Source organism: Bos taurus, chromosome 3, assembly GCF_002263795.3.
Source record: "Bos taurus isolate L1 Dominette 01449 registration number 42190680 breed Hereford chromosome 3, ARS-UCD2.0, whole genome shotgun sequence".
Taxonomy (NCBI): domain Eukaryota; kingdom Metazoa; phylum Chordata; class Mammalia; order Artiodactyla; family Bovidae; genus Bos; species Bos taurus.
The window spans coordinates 22,794,617-22,808,626 of NC_037330.1; the positions used below are offsets into that span (position 1 = coordinate 22,794,617).

The following is a 14,010-nucleotide window of genomic DNA, read 5'->3' on the forward strand; positions in this document are numbered from 1 at the left end:
AGAATACTGGAATGGGTTGCCATGGTCTACTTCAGGGGATTTTTCCAACCCAGGGATCGAATCCATGTGTCCACCACTGCAGGCGGATTCCACCAGGGAAGCCCAAGAATACTGGAGTGGGTATCCTATCCCTTCTCCAGGGAATCCTACAAAACCAGGACTTGATCCGGGCTCTCCTGAATCGCAGGCAGATTTTTTGCCAGCTGAGCTACCAGGGAAGCACCTTTGTATCTCCTGTTCAGTTTTGATCTTAAACTCCTCTCACATCTTTTCATCTGTGTTTACCATTTGTAGTAGATTGTATCTTCTGTGTTTCTTTCTCTGTTATTTTATTTTCTTTGTGTATGCATATTTGTGGGTGTGTTTCTTTTGCTTGGTATTTTGGAAGGCCTGGGTAGCTAGTTACTGCACTAAAATTTTTGACACGTTAGTCCTTTAGTATTTCGTCACATTTCTAATATTTGAAGTATATGTTTTAAATGTTATCTGTCAACTTCAACTTTTTACTACTGTGATGCTCGAGGACATTATTCTGCTTTTTCCTTCTGTCTTTACCTACCTTATAGTAGTATTACCTTATTGTATTATTTCAACCCAATCAAATGTATACCCTTTATATACTATATTTTTCCTACCTTTTTTTGTTAATGTGCTAACTGGTAGAGTAGAGGTAGGAGCTGGAGGAGGGCCCCACTGGGTCCTTTCGACCCCCTGGTGGCACAGGATGGCTGTCCCACTCTGGGAGTACCAGCAGCCTCCCTGCAGAAGTTTGAGGGTGTACCTAGGCTGCCCCCAGAGCAGGGCCCACGACACAGTGGCTAAAATCTACAATCACATATATACAGTGATGACCAGATGTATGAAACTCATAGTTTCCAGTCAATTCTTGATGAGCAGAGTTCATCTTTAAAGATTTCTCTTGATGGAGTGAGGACTCCTTAAGTTTGATATATTTAATACTTGTTTTCTGTTGCTTTGATATAGGACAGACACCTTGGCTAAATATAAAGAACTTGTCCACAATGAGTTCTATTGATTTTTTTTTTAAATAATATCTTACTTTGTATGTTCTGCTGAGATGTAGAATGTAAATTGATTTTTCTTCACTGAGGGCAAAGGGTGGTCTGGAGCTTCAGGACATTTTTTCTTTTTTAAAAAAAAGTCTTTCAGCTCTACTAGGATAGGTCTTAGAACTGACCATTTCAGGTCTACTTCCCCTAGGTCTCTATGATTTTCTCTCTGATCCTTTCTCACTACCTTTTGTTCATTTCTATTCTGTTTGATGCTTTCATTTGTAATGCAGTGTCCCTTATAAGTTGGGATAAATATGTTCTCTATGTACCTTGTCATTCAGCCTTCTTTTTTCAAAGAATTTTCTATACCTTCAATTTTTTAAAATCTCTGCCAGTTCCAGTTTCTCATTTCTTCTTTCCTGTCTACTTCTGTCTTGTTTACGTAAAATATTGAAGTTTTTTCCATGTGCATGTATCTACAAATGCTTTGTTCAGAACAATTCAAAATATGGATGCCATGTTACATTTCCCAATGTTTTTTGATTAATTTTGAGGCAATCTTTTCATTTGCTGAAATTTTTGACTCTTGTTTTACACTTTTTTCTTCTGTCACCTTGGAAGAAATGTCTGCTATACAGTTTTCATTTTCATATGACTAGGTCTACCTGAATGAGAAACAGTTGTTCCAGGTCAGAAGGGATTAGTGCTTTGAGTGGCCTAGTTGATTTCTTTGTTTTAGTTCTGTCTTGTCCAGTTATTCTAGCAGAGCTAAGGCTTGGGGGAAAGGCTTGGTGTGTCTCTTGATTTGGGGATTCTATTTCTTCCAGTAGGGCCTTTAATTTCTGCCAGTTGCACCATTCTTTTTTCATCACCACAAGTGTCCAAAGGATGCTCCCTTCAGCTCGGTCTCACACCTGATCCCAGTAATTGTGCCTCCTCAAGATTGCCACCCTCGGTCCTCTGCACTGTCAAACCCCTTCCTATCAATTCCCTAGTCACCAGAGCTAGAGCCAATCATGTCTCAGACACCCTCTGAGTTACTCTTTCTTTGAGTTACTTTACCTGAGTTCTGTCTGGAGTACTCCCTCCCTGCTGCGCTCTCCTCTATATGCAGGGTCTTTGTTGATCCCTCTGCTGCTGTGTGGCTCCCAGACCTAGCTGAATACAAACCAAGTCACGCCCACAGTGTTCTCTGGTCCCTGGTTGTTTGGGGCAGGGTTTTGAATGGTGTCCTTGACTCTCTCTGTTAGTCCCTAGCCCTCAGAATTGTATGTTGAGAGATTCTGCTGCTATTATTCAGGTGGACCTGTGTTCTCCTATCATTCTTTTTCAAATCCAAAATTTCGGTAGTACACAAAAGTAGACATAACAGAACACTCCCAGCTTTGTCAGGCATGGTCTACAATTACCAGCTTATGGTTGAACTTGTCTTACTATATCCATGCACTTACCTTTTCCTATTTTTTTAAAGGAAATCTCAGACATCATGTTTCATCTATATCAGCATGTTTCTTCTCGATGAGAACTCTTTTTAAAAGTATTATCATCACGGCATTATAATCATAAATTAATTCAAAATCTTTAATATCATAAAAGACTATTCAAAATTTCCATTTTTTAAAATGCAGCATTTTTTTCAGCTTATTTGATCACATAGGCTTTTAAAATTAATTTATTTGTTTATGGTTTCCCCGGGTCTTTATGGCTTGGTGCAGGGCTTCTCCAGCTGTGGAGAGGGGGAGCTCCTCTCTTGCCGTTTGCTGGTTTCTTGGGCTTCAGTAGTTGCTGCCCATGCGCTCAGTTGTTGCGGCTTGTGGGCTTAGGAGCCCCACAGCATGTGGGATCTTCCTGGACCAGGGATCAAACCTGTGTCCTCTGCATTGCTAGGCAAATTCTTAACCAGGGAAGCCCCCCTCCCCCTCCTCCATTATTGTTTCTAAGTTAGTATTCTTTTTTGGATCCAAATAGAGTCCACAAACTGGAATCACTAAGATAATGCATTTAAGTCTCTTACATGTATGCTTACCTTCAATTTCTTCTTTCCTTCCTTCCTTACTTTCTCTCTCACTCACTCTCCATCTCTCTTGGTCTATTGCTGTCCTTTTTTTTCCCTTTAAATCATTCATTTGTTGAAGAAACTGAGTTGGTTTTTCTGTAGCATTCCCACAGTCTAAACTGTATACTGCTGCTGAATCACTTCAGTTGTGTCCGACTCTGTGCGACCCCATAGACGGCAGCCCACCAGGCTCTCCTGTCCCTGGGATTCTCCAGGCAAGGACACTGGAGTGGGTTGTCATTTCCTTCTCCAATGCATGAATGTGAAAGTGAAGTCGCTCAGTCGTGTCTGACTCTCAGAGACCCCAAGGACTGCAGCCTACCAGGCTCCTCCGTCCATGGGATTTTCCAGGCAAGACTACTGGAATGGGGTGCTATTGCCTTCTCCAAAACTGTATACTAGGGTGTACCTTAATAAGTGTTTCTGTCCTTCATACTTCCTTCTTGGTGGTAGAATAGACAGCAGTGTTGTAATGTAATGAAAATGCAAGTCACACACACACGTAGTTTAAAATTTTCTAGTAACCACATTGACAATTAAAAAGTATAAGAGCACAATAATGCAAATATAATCTTCTACATAGCTGATAATGCTATATATACCTTAAAGGAAATATGGGGCTTCCCAAGAACTCGCCCGTCAATGCAGGAGACACAAGAAATGCGGATTCGATCCCTGGGTCAAGAAGATCCTCTGGAATAGGAAATGGCAACCCACTCCAGTATTCTAGCCTGGGAAATCCCATGGATAGAGGTGCCTGGTGGGATATGATCCATGGACCCAAAAGAGTTGGATAAAACTGAGTGACTGAGCACACACACAGAGGAAATATAATTCTACCAATGTTTTAAAGTTGTGTTTATTAGAAAAATATTGTGCATGTCTCCAACTTTTAAGGTTACAGTCACACGAATTATAAATGAAAATCCAGGTCCTCAGTCCTACTACTTTGTAACTATTCAACAGCCATATGTCTAGTGGTCCCTACTTTGGACCTGTTGATACAGAGACTGATGAGATTCACACTTGCAAGCCTGCCAAGACTACTTCAGAAGTGGTGTGCACTCTTGTGAGGAGGCACATCAAGTCCTGTGTGTTTCTTCAAATAGTATTACCAGCCCTTTTAGTTCAAGACCTCTCAATCCATTTACTGATTCTGTGGCACTAAATGGTGATATTCCATCATCATGTAGTATTTAACTGGAATACTTGCATAAAAAGAAACCTCTCCTAAATACTAAATACTGTTTAGTTACTCAGTGGTACCCTCTGTAAAGAAAACTGCAGCTTAATGAGCAATACTCCAAGCATCCTCTGTGGTCACTAGTTCATTTATTTCCTTTTTACTCTATGTGCTAATATGAATTCAAAAATTTAAACACAGTGAAGTATTTCAATTCATTGCAATATAGCTCTTATCAATACTTAAATTCTCTCTCTTTTGACAGTGAAAGTGACTTTAAGCTGGCTCCTCAACTCTTTTGAAAAGTTTCTAATAGTATTTGAGACCTTTCTTGATAACACTATAAGGTGCATCTCTTTGATCCTGAATATTTTCTGCCCCTGACCTGGACTCAGTCATTTGTCTAAGAATCTCTGGTTTCCTTTTGTGCAAAATGTTATTCCCAAATCAAATTATAACCTTAAGATGTTTCCTGGATTTGGTTTGTTTCTAGGCATTTCCAGTGGACAGAGCTAAGAAATGCATACTCATCTTTGTATGAATGTATATATTCAAATTCAGAATGTCAGGCTTTATTGAATGTTTATCTTTCATCTGCCTCTTTTCTGTATACCAGGATTTTTGTTTTTAAGGACACGGGGAGTAATAGAAATACAAGATTTCATACAATCTCCTTTGCTTTTCCCCACATCATTTGGAATAAGAATAAATACCAACAATGTCAATAATAACACAATTAAGGAAAGCAGCTTTTTAAAAAATTTTGTCACTGTTCCAGGGTACATATAAATTATTCTCTTTTATAGTTCTCATCTATATGGTTGTTCCACCAAAGTTACATCGTGTTTCCAATGTCTAGAAGTGACATTTAAAAAGTTAATTATATAATGATAAAAAAGTGAATGCTGTTTCCAACTCAAATCTAACTAGAATATATTCACTATTCTGGCCCCAACTATAAGATCTGCAAGTGTCTCAAAGGCGTGGGTGGCCAACCCCTGATCTCAGACGCTGGAATACACCGGCCAGACTCCTCTTTCTGGCTGAGTTTGGGATGAAAGGACAAGATTTCCTGGAGTCAAGGTTCAAGTCTTAGCCTAACAGCAGTTTTTCGTGTCCAAAGGAGACTTAGGAGCGAGAAGTTCTGAAATAAACTGAAATAGGATCAATCAAAACTGCGAATAATAGGGCACCTGAATAAAATATAGTGCTTCCCATTCAGGTCTGGAACCCCGCCCGGAAAGCTGTCATCCTGGCTGGTCAATGACATCACAGCCCCGGGACCACTATTCACAGGGACAAGACGTGCGGTCCGAAGCCCCATCGTGGGGCAGGACTCAGTGGGCGCAGCTTCTGCCTTTTACCTCGAGACCCAGGGTGACCCGACAGGGGGTGGCAGTGCTTCGGTCGCTGCGCCCTTTGGCGGCGGGGCCGGGCCTCCGATGACCATTGACCGGCAGAGCCACAGGGTCCTGCGGGGACGCCACGGGCTCGTCCCCCACCTCCTCGTGGTCCACGCACCTGTGCTTCTCAAAGCAGCAGGTTTCGGACCTCGACTGCTGAGGAGGAGGCGGCAGAGCACGGGGGCCCAGGGCCTCCTCCGCGGGACCCAGACGTTCTGGTCCCGAGAGCAGGACGAGTTGGGCTCTGGGGCGGGAGAGTAGGTCCACTCAGCGCGCACCGGAGGCGCAGTTCGCTTTCAGGAGGAGACTGAGTTCCGGCTGCGCCAGTAGAAGACTCTGCGTGCGGCCTAAAGGGAAACGTCCCATGGAGACTCTAACTCGGATCGCTGGATTCAGTCCAAAGTGCTGCCATCACACCGTGGAAACACGGCCGTCTCGCTCTCCACCAGCTGAGCCGTGTGGTTCGCAACCGCGCGGTCCCAGGACTTCCCTCCCTCCCGGCGCGCTTGTCACCCCGGCGCGCTTGTCACTCCGCCGCGAGAGGCTTCCTCCGCGACGCCAGCGGGCGCCTGACTCGCCAGCCGGCGGCCGTCTCTACAGCTTTGGGCGCAGTGCAATGAGAGGAAACCCGTTCCGGGTGAGCGACGGGGAGGGGCTTTTAGGCCTCCTTCAAATGCGCCTGCTCTGCTGGTATTTCTAGAGTTTTCTGCCCTGAGGTGAAATTCCCGCCAGGAAAAATTTTAAAAAGTCCCTTTGCTCTTTGCAGTTGTCCTCTTCCTGCTGCCGTGGGAACTCTGAACGTCCTCAGAAGAGCCCTTGGGACTTCGTGGGCTGTCCCATGTCTGGTACCCCAGGTCCAAAGGTAGAATTGCGGGCCACCGCCGGCTTCGTGTGGCGCGGGAGGGGCGGGGCGACGACACGGCGTTTGCTCTGGTCGGAATTCGACCAGAAGCCAAAGATCCGCCTTCCCACGCGTTGCACCGTGACGGTGGAGGATCTGCGAGCCCAAATAAGTTAGGCACAAAGAAGGATTTACAGCAGTAACAGGACTGTTCAAATGTGCCAAATTCTGTAAGCGTTGAGCGGTGGAAAGTATGCGTTTGTTTTGTTGTTCAGCCGCTCTGTCGTGCCCAACTCTTTTCGACCCCATGGACTGCAGAACGCCAGGCTTCCCCGCCCTTCACCATCTCCGAGACCTTACTCAAACTTATGTCCGCTGAATTGGTAATGCCATCCAACCATCTCGTCCTCTGTCGTCGTCTTTCCCTCTTGCCTTCAACTTTCCCAGCATCAGGGTCTTTTCTAGTGAGTTGGCTCTTCGCATAATGTGGCCAAAGTATTGGAGATTCAGCTTCAGTGTCAGTCCTTCCAATGAATATTCAGGACTGATTCCCTTTAGGATTGACTGGTTTAGTCTTGCAGTCTAAGAGTCTCTCAAGAGTCTTCTCCAACACTACAGTTCAAAAGCATCAAGTCTTTGGCTCTCAGCTTTCTTTGGGCTTCCCTTGTGGCTCAGAGGTTAAAGTGTCTCCCTGCAATGCCGGATACCTGGGTTTAATCCCCAACTCCGGAAGATCCTCTGTAGAAGGAAATAACAACCCACTCCAGTACTCTTGCCTCAGAGGAACCTGGTAGGTCACAGTCCATGGGATCACAGAGTCGCATAGGACTGAGCAACTTTTCTTCTTCTTTATGATTCAACTCACATCCATACACGACCACGGAAAAACTATAGCTTTGACTAGACAGACGTTTGTTGGCAAATTAATGTCTCTGCTTTCTAATATGCTGTCTAGGTTTATAGTAGCTTTTCTTCCAAGGGGTGAGTGTCTTGTAATTTCATGGCTGCAGTCACCATCTGCAGTGACTTTGGCGCCAAGTAAAGAAAGTCTGTCACTGTTTCCCTTGTTTCCTCCATCTATTTGTCATGAAGTGATGGGACCGGATACCATGATTTTTGTCTTTTGCATGTTGAGTTTTAAGCCAACTTTTTTCACTCTCACTTTTTCTGCTTTCTGGCATAATACGGATGGTGTCATCTGCATACCCAGTTTTGTACATGATGTACTCTGCGTGTAAATAAGCAGGCTGACAAGATACAACCTTTGATGTACCCCCTAGACTCATCTGAAATGACCCTGATGCTGGGAAAGACTGAAGGTGGGAGGAGAAGGGGACGACAGAGGATGAGATGGCTGGAACGTGAACGTGAAGTCCCTCAGTCGTGTCCGACTCTTTGCGACCCCGTGGACTGTAGCCTGCCAGGCTTCTCCGTTCATGGGATTCTCCAGGCAAGAATACTGGAGTGGGTTACCATTTCCTTCTCCAAGATGGCTGGAAGGCATCACCAATTCAACAGACTTAAGTCTGAGTAAACACCGGGAGTTGGCGATGTACAGAGAAGCCTGGAGTGCTGCATGCAGTCCATGGGGTCTACAGAGTCGACAAGACTGAACTGAAGTAGCTACTGTAGTATATATATAAAAAACAATGCATAACCTCTATGTATAATACAAAACATAAAAAGTTAATAGCTTGAGGGAGCAGTGTATTCACTGCTGCTGCTGCGAAGTTGCTTCAGTCGTGTCTGACTCTGTGACCCGAGACAGCAGCCCACCAGGCTCTGCTGGGATTCTCCAGGCAAGAACACTGGAGTGGGTTGCCATTTCCTTCTCCACTACTTCTTCCTGTATTCACTACTGAGCTGAACTTGTTTGACTAGTCGTGTTTACTTTTTGTGATCTCATGGACTATAGCCTACCAAGTTCTTCCATCCATGGGGTTTCCCAAGCAAGACTACTGGAGTGGGTTGCTATTTCCTTCTCTAGGAAATCTTTCCGAGGGCTTCCTGCATTGCAGGGAGATGTTTCAAATTGCCTGAGCCGGCAGAGAAATCCCACATTATGGTAGAAGGTAGTTTTATCGTTGAAACTATAGTTACCAGGGGAAAGCACGCACGCAGTCCCCCACTACCACAAATTATGCAGTTGAGTTTCCCGCGTTTGGGGAAATCGCAGAGGTCAACACACCCGCAGTGCAATGGGTGAGCCTCGCCGTGGGAGAACCACCTTCGTGATCACAGTATCTCCCCTGCCAGGTAGTTCAGTTCTGTTCAGTCAGCTCAGTCGTGTCCGATTCTTTGCGACCCAGGTAAATATGAAGTAATTCTGCCCGCCGCCCGCACAGCCTTAGACACGTTCACTGTCCGCACAGGCTCACTTTGCTATTGCCACCATCTCTTCCACCACCGACCGCACCCCATCGTTTCCCGCGCCTCTCGGGCACTCCTAACAACTCTTCTAATAAAATCCAAGCAGTATCTGGGAAAAACTTCCACAGCCGGCAAAGTGGCAGGCCCGCTACTGTACCACTTCTGCTGCAAAATTTACATAAGCCCAGCCCCATTCAGGACCTGTAAGGCGGTTCCTCTTCTCCAACCCACGCCCTGTCCCATGCCCCTCATCTCCCCTCCCACCCCAGCCTAGACGACCAATGGGCAGGCCAGATGCTGAAGGAGAAGTGATGTCATGATTCCCAACAGCTTAGGGAGCCCAGGAATCAGTGGAAGCAGATCCTTTATTCTTTAGTTGAGATGTAGGGGACTTTAGCCAGCTTCCTTGCATTCTTAACCTTTGTTCTGGGTTACATGCTAAGAATAGTAATTCTGTGGTCCTCTGTTCAGTTCAGTTCAGTCGCTCAGTCGTGTCTGACTCTTTGCGACCCCATGAATCACAGCACTCCAGGCCTCCCTGTCCATCACCAACTCCTGGAGTTCACCCAAACTCAGGAGTTCACCCAAACTCACGTCCATAGAGTCGGTGATGCCATCCAGCCATCTCATCCTCTGTTGTCCCCTTCTCCTCCTACCCCCAATCCCTCCCAGCATCAGAATCTTTTCCAATGAGTCAACTCTTCGCATGAGGTGGCCAAAGTACTGGAGTTTCAGCTTTAGCATCATTCCTTCCAAAGAACACCCAGGACTGATCTCCTTTAGAATGGACTGGTTGGATCTCCTTGCAGTCCAAGGGACTCTCAAGAGTCTTCTCCAACACCACAGCTCAAAAGCATCAATTCTTCGGTGCTCAGCTTTCTTCACAGTCCAACTCTCACATCCATACATGACTACTGGAAGAACCATAGCCTTAACTTGACGGACCTTTGTTGGCAAAGTAATGTCTCTGTGTTGCTGATCCAATTTTGTTTTAAGAAGTAATAAGTTGTAAAACAATGAATGTAAATATATATTTGTAGGAACAAAATAAACCATAAGTATGTGTTATATGTGTAGACATATAGATTCAGGGTGCTAACTTTAAAAAATGCACAGCATCAGAGTTGTGAGTTCAAGGATTATTTGGGGCAAAATGAGGAGCTCAGGAGGCAGCATTTCAGATAGCTCTGAGAACTTGCTCCACAAAGGTACGGGTGAAGGTCAGTGTATGTGTAGTCTTGGTGAAGGGAGAGTACATGCATTCCAGTGCAGATTCTTTGCAGAAGGTTACTGCTAGTCATGAGGATCACATGTCACCAGGAAGGATTTTAGTGCTTTTCTAGGTACTAGGAGATATTCGGGTCATAAAATCGGCGCCTGAAAATACATCACTATCTGAAGACTTGTTCTGCCAGTTTTTCCCAGAGCACAGAGTGGTCTCATTTCTGCTCTCCACCCTGAACTCCTTTCAGGGGGTGTTGAAAATCAGTGGCTGCAGCATTTAATCCTTGTAAAGGTGGATGGCAAGTGCCAGTTTGTAGTTGACAAAAGTTATATCTCAAAGTTCTATGTGGTGTATTTTCTGTGCACCTTCTTACTTCATCCTCATGGTCTCCCAGGTACCATGTTTTTCCTTTTCTTACCATACAGAATACAAAAGTTGAAGATTCTGAAGAAGCTGATGACCAAAATAAGGGATAGAAAGATAATGTGTTTGCCTGAAGAATGAGGTTTGTATGTTTTCTCTTACTGGATAAGACTGGGTTAGACCTGAGGGCAGGGAGTGCGGAGGCTAGACAAGCAACCAGCTTGCTTTTCAGACCAGAGACCAAGGAGTGGAGGAACTTGATTCTTGAAGTGCATTTGGCTTAAGAGGGAAGGTGACTAGCCTGGAGGGAGAATCTTGAACTCAGCACCCAGTTAACTTCTAGGAAAACCTGTCCTTTCTTGGAACAGCTGACACTACACGTCCTGCACACTGACTTTAAATATTCTTTATCCACTGCTGTCCACTGTAGGAGTTTCCTGTTGCTCCTATAACCTGTTACTACACACTTCGTGGCTTAAAACAACAAACATTTATTATTTTATGACTCTGGAGATCAGAAGTCCAAGATGCAACTCCCTGGGCAAAAATCAAAGTGACAGTTGGGTCGTGGTGATTCTTCATGGAGATGCTAAGAGAAAATCTCTTTCTTTGCCTTGTCCAGCCTCTAGAAGATGCCCACATTCTACTCTCATAGGCCCCTGTCATCTTCAAAGATAATTACAGCTGATCAAGTTATTCTCACAACACATTATTCTGACACCAATTCTCCTTCCGTCTGTATGAACCTTTGCGATTCCATGGGGGCCCCATCTCAGTTCAGTTCAGTCGCTCAGTCCTGTCCGACTCTTTGTGACCCCATGAATCGCAGCACACCAGGCCTCCCTGTGCATCACCAACTCCCGGAGTCCACCCAAACTCATGTCAATTGTGTTGGTGATGCCATCCAGCCATCTCATCCTCTGCCATCCCCTTCTCCTCTGGCCCTCAATCTTTCCCAGCATCAGAGTATTTTCAAATGAGTCAGCTCTCTGCATCAGGTGCCCAAAGTACTGGAGTTTCAGCTTCAACATCAGTCCCTCCAGTGAACACCCAGGACTGATCTCCTTTAGGATGGACTGGTTGGATCTCCTTGCAGTCCAAGGGACTCTCAAGAGTCTTCTCAAACACCACAGTTCAAAAACATCAATTCTTCAGTGCTTAGCTTTCTTTATAGTCCACCTCTCACATCCATACATGACCACTGGAAAAACCATAGCCTTGACTAGACGGACCTTTGTTGATAAAGTAATGTCTGTGCTTTTTAATATGCTGTCTAGGTTGCTCATAACTTTCATTCCAAGGAGCAAGCATCTTTAATTTCATGGCTGCAATCACCATCCGCAGTGATTTTGGAGCCCAGAAAAATAAAATCAGCCACTGTTTCCCCATCTATTTGCCATGAAGTGATAGGACTGGATGCCATGATCTTAGTTTTCTGAATGTTGAGCTTTAAGCCAACTTTCTCACTCTCCTCTTTCACTTTCATCAAGAGGCTCTTTAGTTCTTCTTCACTTTCTGCCATAAGGGTGGTGTCATCTGCATATCTGAGGTTATTGATATTTCTCCTGGCAAGCTTGATTCCAGCTTCTGCTTCCTCCAGCCCAGCGTTTCTCTGATGTATTCTGCATAGAAGTTAAATAAGCAGGATGACAATATACAGCCTTGACGTACTCCTTTTCCTATTTGGAACCAGTCTGTTGTTTCATGTCCAGTTCTAACTGTTGCTTCCTGACCTGCATACAGATTTCTCAAGAGGCAGGTCAGGTGGTCTGGTATTCCCATCTCTTTCAGAATTTTCCACAGTTTATTGTGATCCACACAGTCAAAGGCTTTGGCATAGTCAATAAAGCAGAAATTGATGTTTTTCTGGAACTCTCTTGCTTTTTTGATGATCCACGGATGTTGGCAATTTAATGTCTGGTCCCCCTGCCTTTTCTAAAACCAGCTTGAACATCTGGAAGTTCATGGTTCATGTATTGCTGAAGCCTGGCTTGGAGAATTTTGAGCATTACTTTACTAGCGTGTGAAACACAAGTTGGAATCAAGATTGCCGGGAGAAATGTCAATAACCTCAGATATGCAGATGATGCCACCCTTATGGCAGAAAGTGAAGAGGAACTAAAAAGCCTCTTGATGAAAGTGAAAGTGGAGAGTGAAAAAGTTGGCTTAAAGCTCAACATTCAGAAAACGAAGATCATGGCATCTGGTCCCACCACTTCATGGGAAATAGATGGGGAAACAGTGGAAACAGTGTCAGACTTTATTTTTCTGGGCTCCAAAATCACTGCAGTTGGTGACTTCAGCCATGAAATTAAAAGACGCTTACTCCTTGGAAGGAAAGTTATGACCAACCTAGATAGCATATTGAAAAGCAGAGACATTACTTTGCCAACAAAGGTTTGTCTAGTCAAGGCTATGGTTTTTCCTGTGGTCATGTATGGATGTGAGAGTTGGACTGTGAAGAAGGCTGAGCACCGAAGAATTGATGCCTTTGAACTGTGGTGTTGGAGAAGACTCTTGGGAGTCCCTTGGACTGCAAGGAGATCCAACCAGTCCATTCTGAAGGAGATCAGCCCTGGGATTTCTTTGGAAGGAATGATGCTAAAGCTGAAACTCCAGTACTTTGGCCACCTCATGCAAAGAGTTGACTCATTGGAAAAGACTCTGATGCTGAGAGGGATTGGGGGCAGGAGGAGAAGGGGAAGACAGAGGATGAGATGGCTGGATGGCATCACTGACTCGATGGACGTGAGTCTGAGTGAACTCCAGGAGTTGGTGATGGACAGGGAGGCCTGGAGTGGTGTGATTCATGGGGTCGCAAAGAGTCGGACACGACTGAGTGACTGAACTGAACTGAACTGATGTGGTAGTTTGAGCATTCTTTGGCATTACCTTTCTTTGGGATTGGAATGAAAACTGACCTTTTCTAGTCCTGTGGCCACTGCTGAGTTTTCCAAATGTGCTGGCATATTGAGTGCAGCACTTTCACAGCATCATCTTTTACACTTTGAAACAGCTCAACTGGAATTCCATCACCTCCACTAACTTTGCTCATAGTGATGCTTCCTAAGGCCCACCTGACTTCTCCTTAATTTAATCACACCCACAGATTCTCTTTTTCCATGTCAAGTAACATAATCACAAATTCCAGGGACCCAGATGTGGGCATCTTTGAGGAAGCATTAGTCTATCACAGCCAGTCTCCCCAGTGAACACATTTCCGCAGGCATATCAGTCAGTGGTGGCTGCTCCATTCTGAAAGTGATCGAGGTGAAAGCAAGTCAGTCTACTGCTTCTGAGGGTCAGCCAGTCAACAGCTGGGCCCCATATTGAGGCATCTGAGTCAGAGAGAGAAAAGGAAAATGCCTGTGGGGAGACGAATCTGAGGACCCAGCCTGGGCAGTTCCCAGGGATCAGAGTTGAGAGCTGAAAATGCCTTCATGGGGGAAGGAGGCTGGGGTGGTGTTAGGAGATGAGTATATGTGTTTCCCACCCTCCCCCCGCCCCCCACCACAAATTCATATCTTGGACGCTAATCCCCAGTGAAGCTGTATTT

At 45.0% G+C, this 14,010-nt stretch overlaps 1 non-coding gene across 1 annotated transcript; it reads right to left on the reverse strand.

Annotated features, from left to right (window-relative positions):
- Positions 1–8,596: 8,596 nt before the first annotated feature.
- LOC112446134 (U1 spliceosomal RNA) lies at positions 8,597–8,760 on the reverse strand. The gene has a single exon (XR_003034205.1). It is a non-coding gene; the product is annotated as a U1 spliceosomal RNA (small nuclear RNA).
- Positions 8,761–14,010: the final 5,250 nt, after the last annotated feature.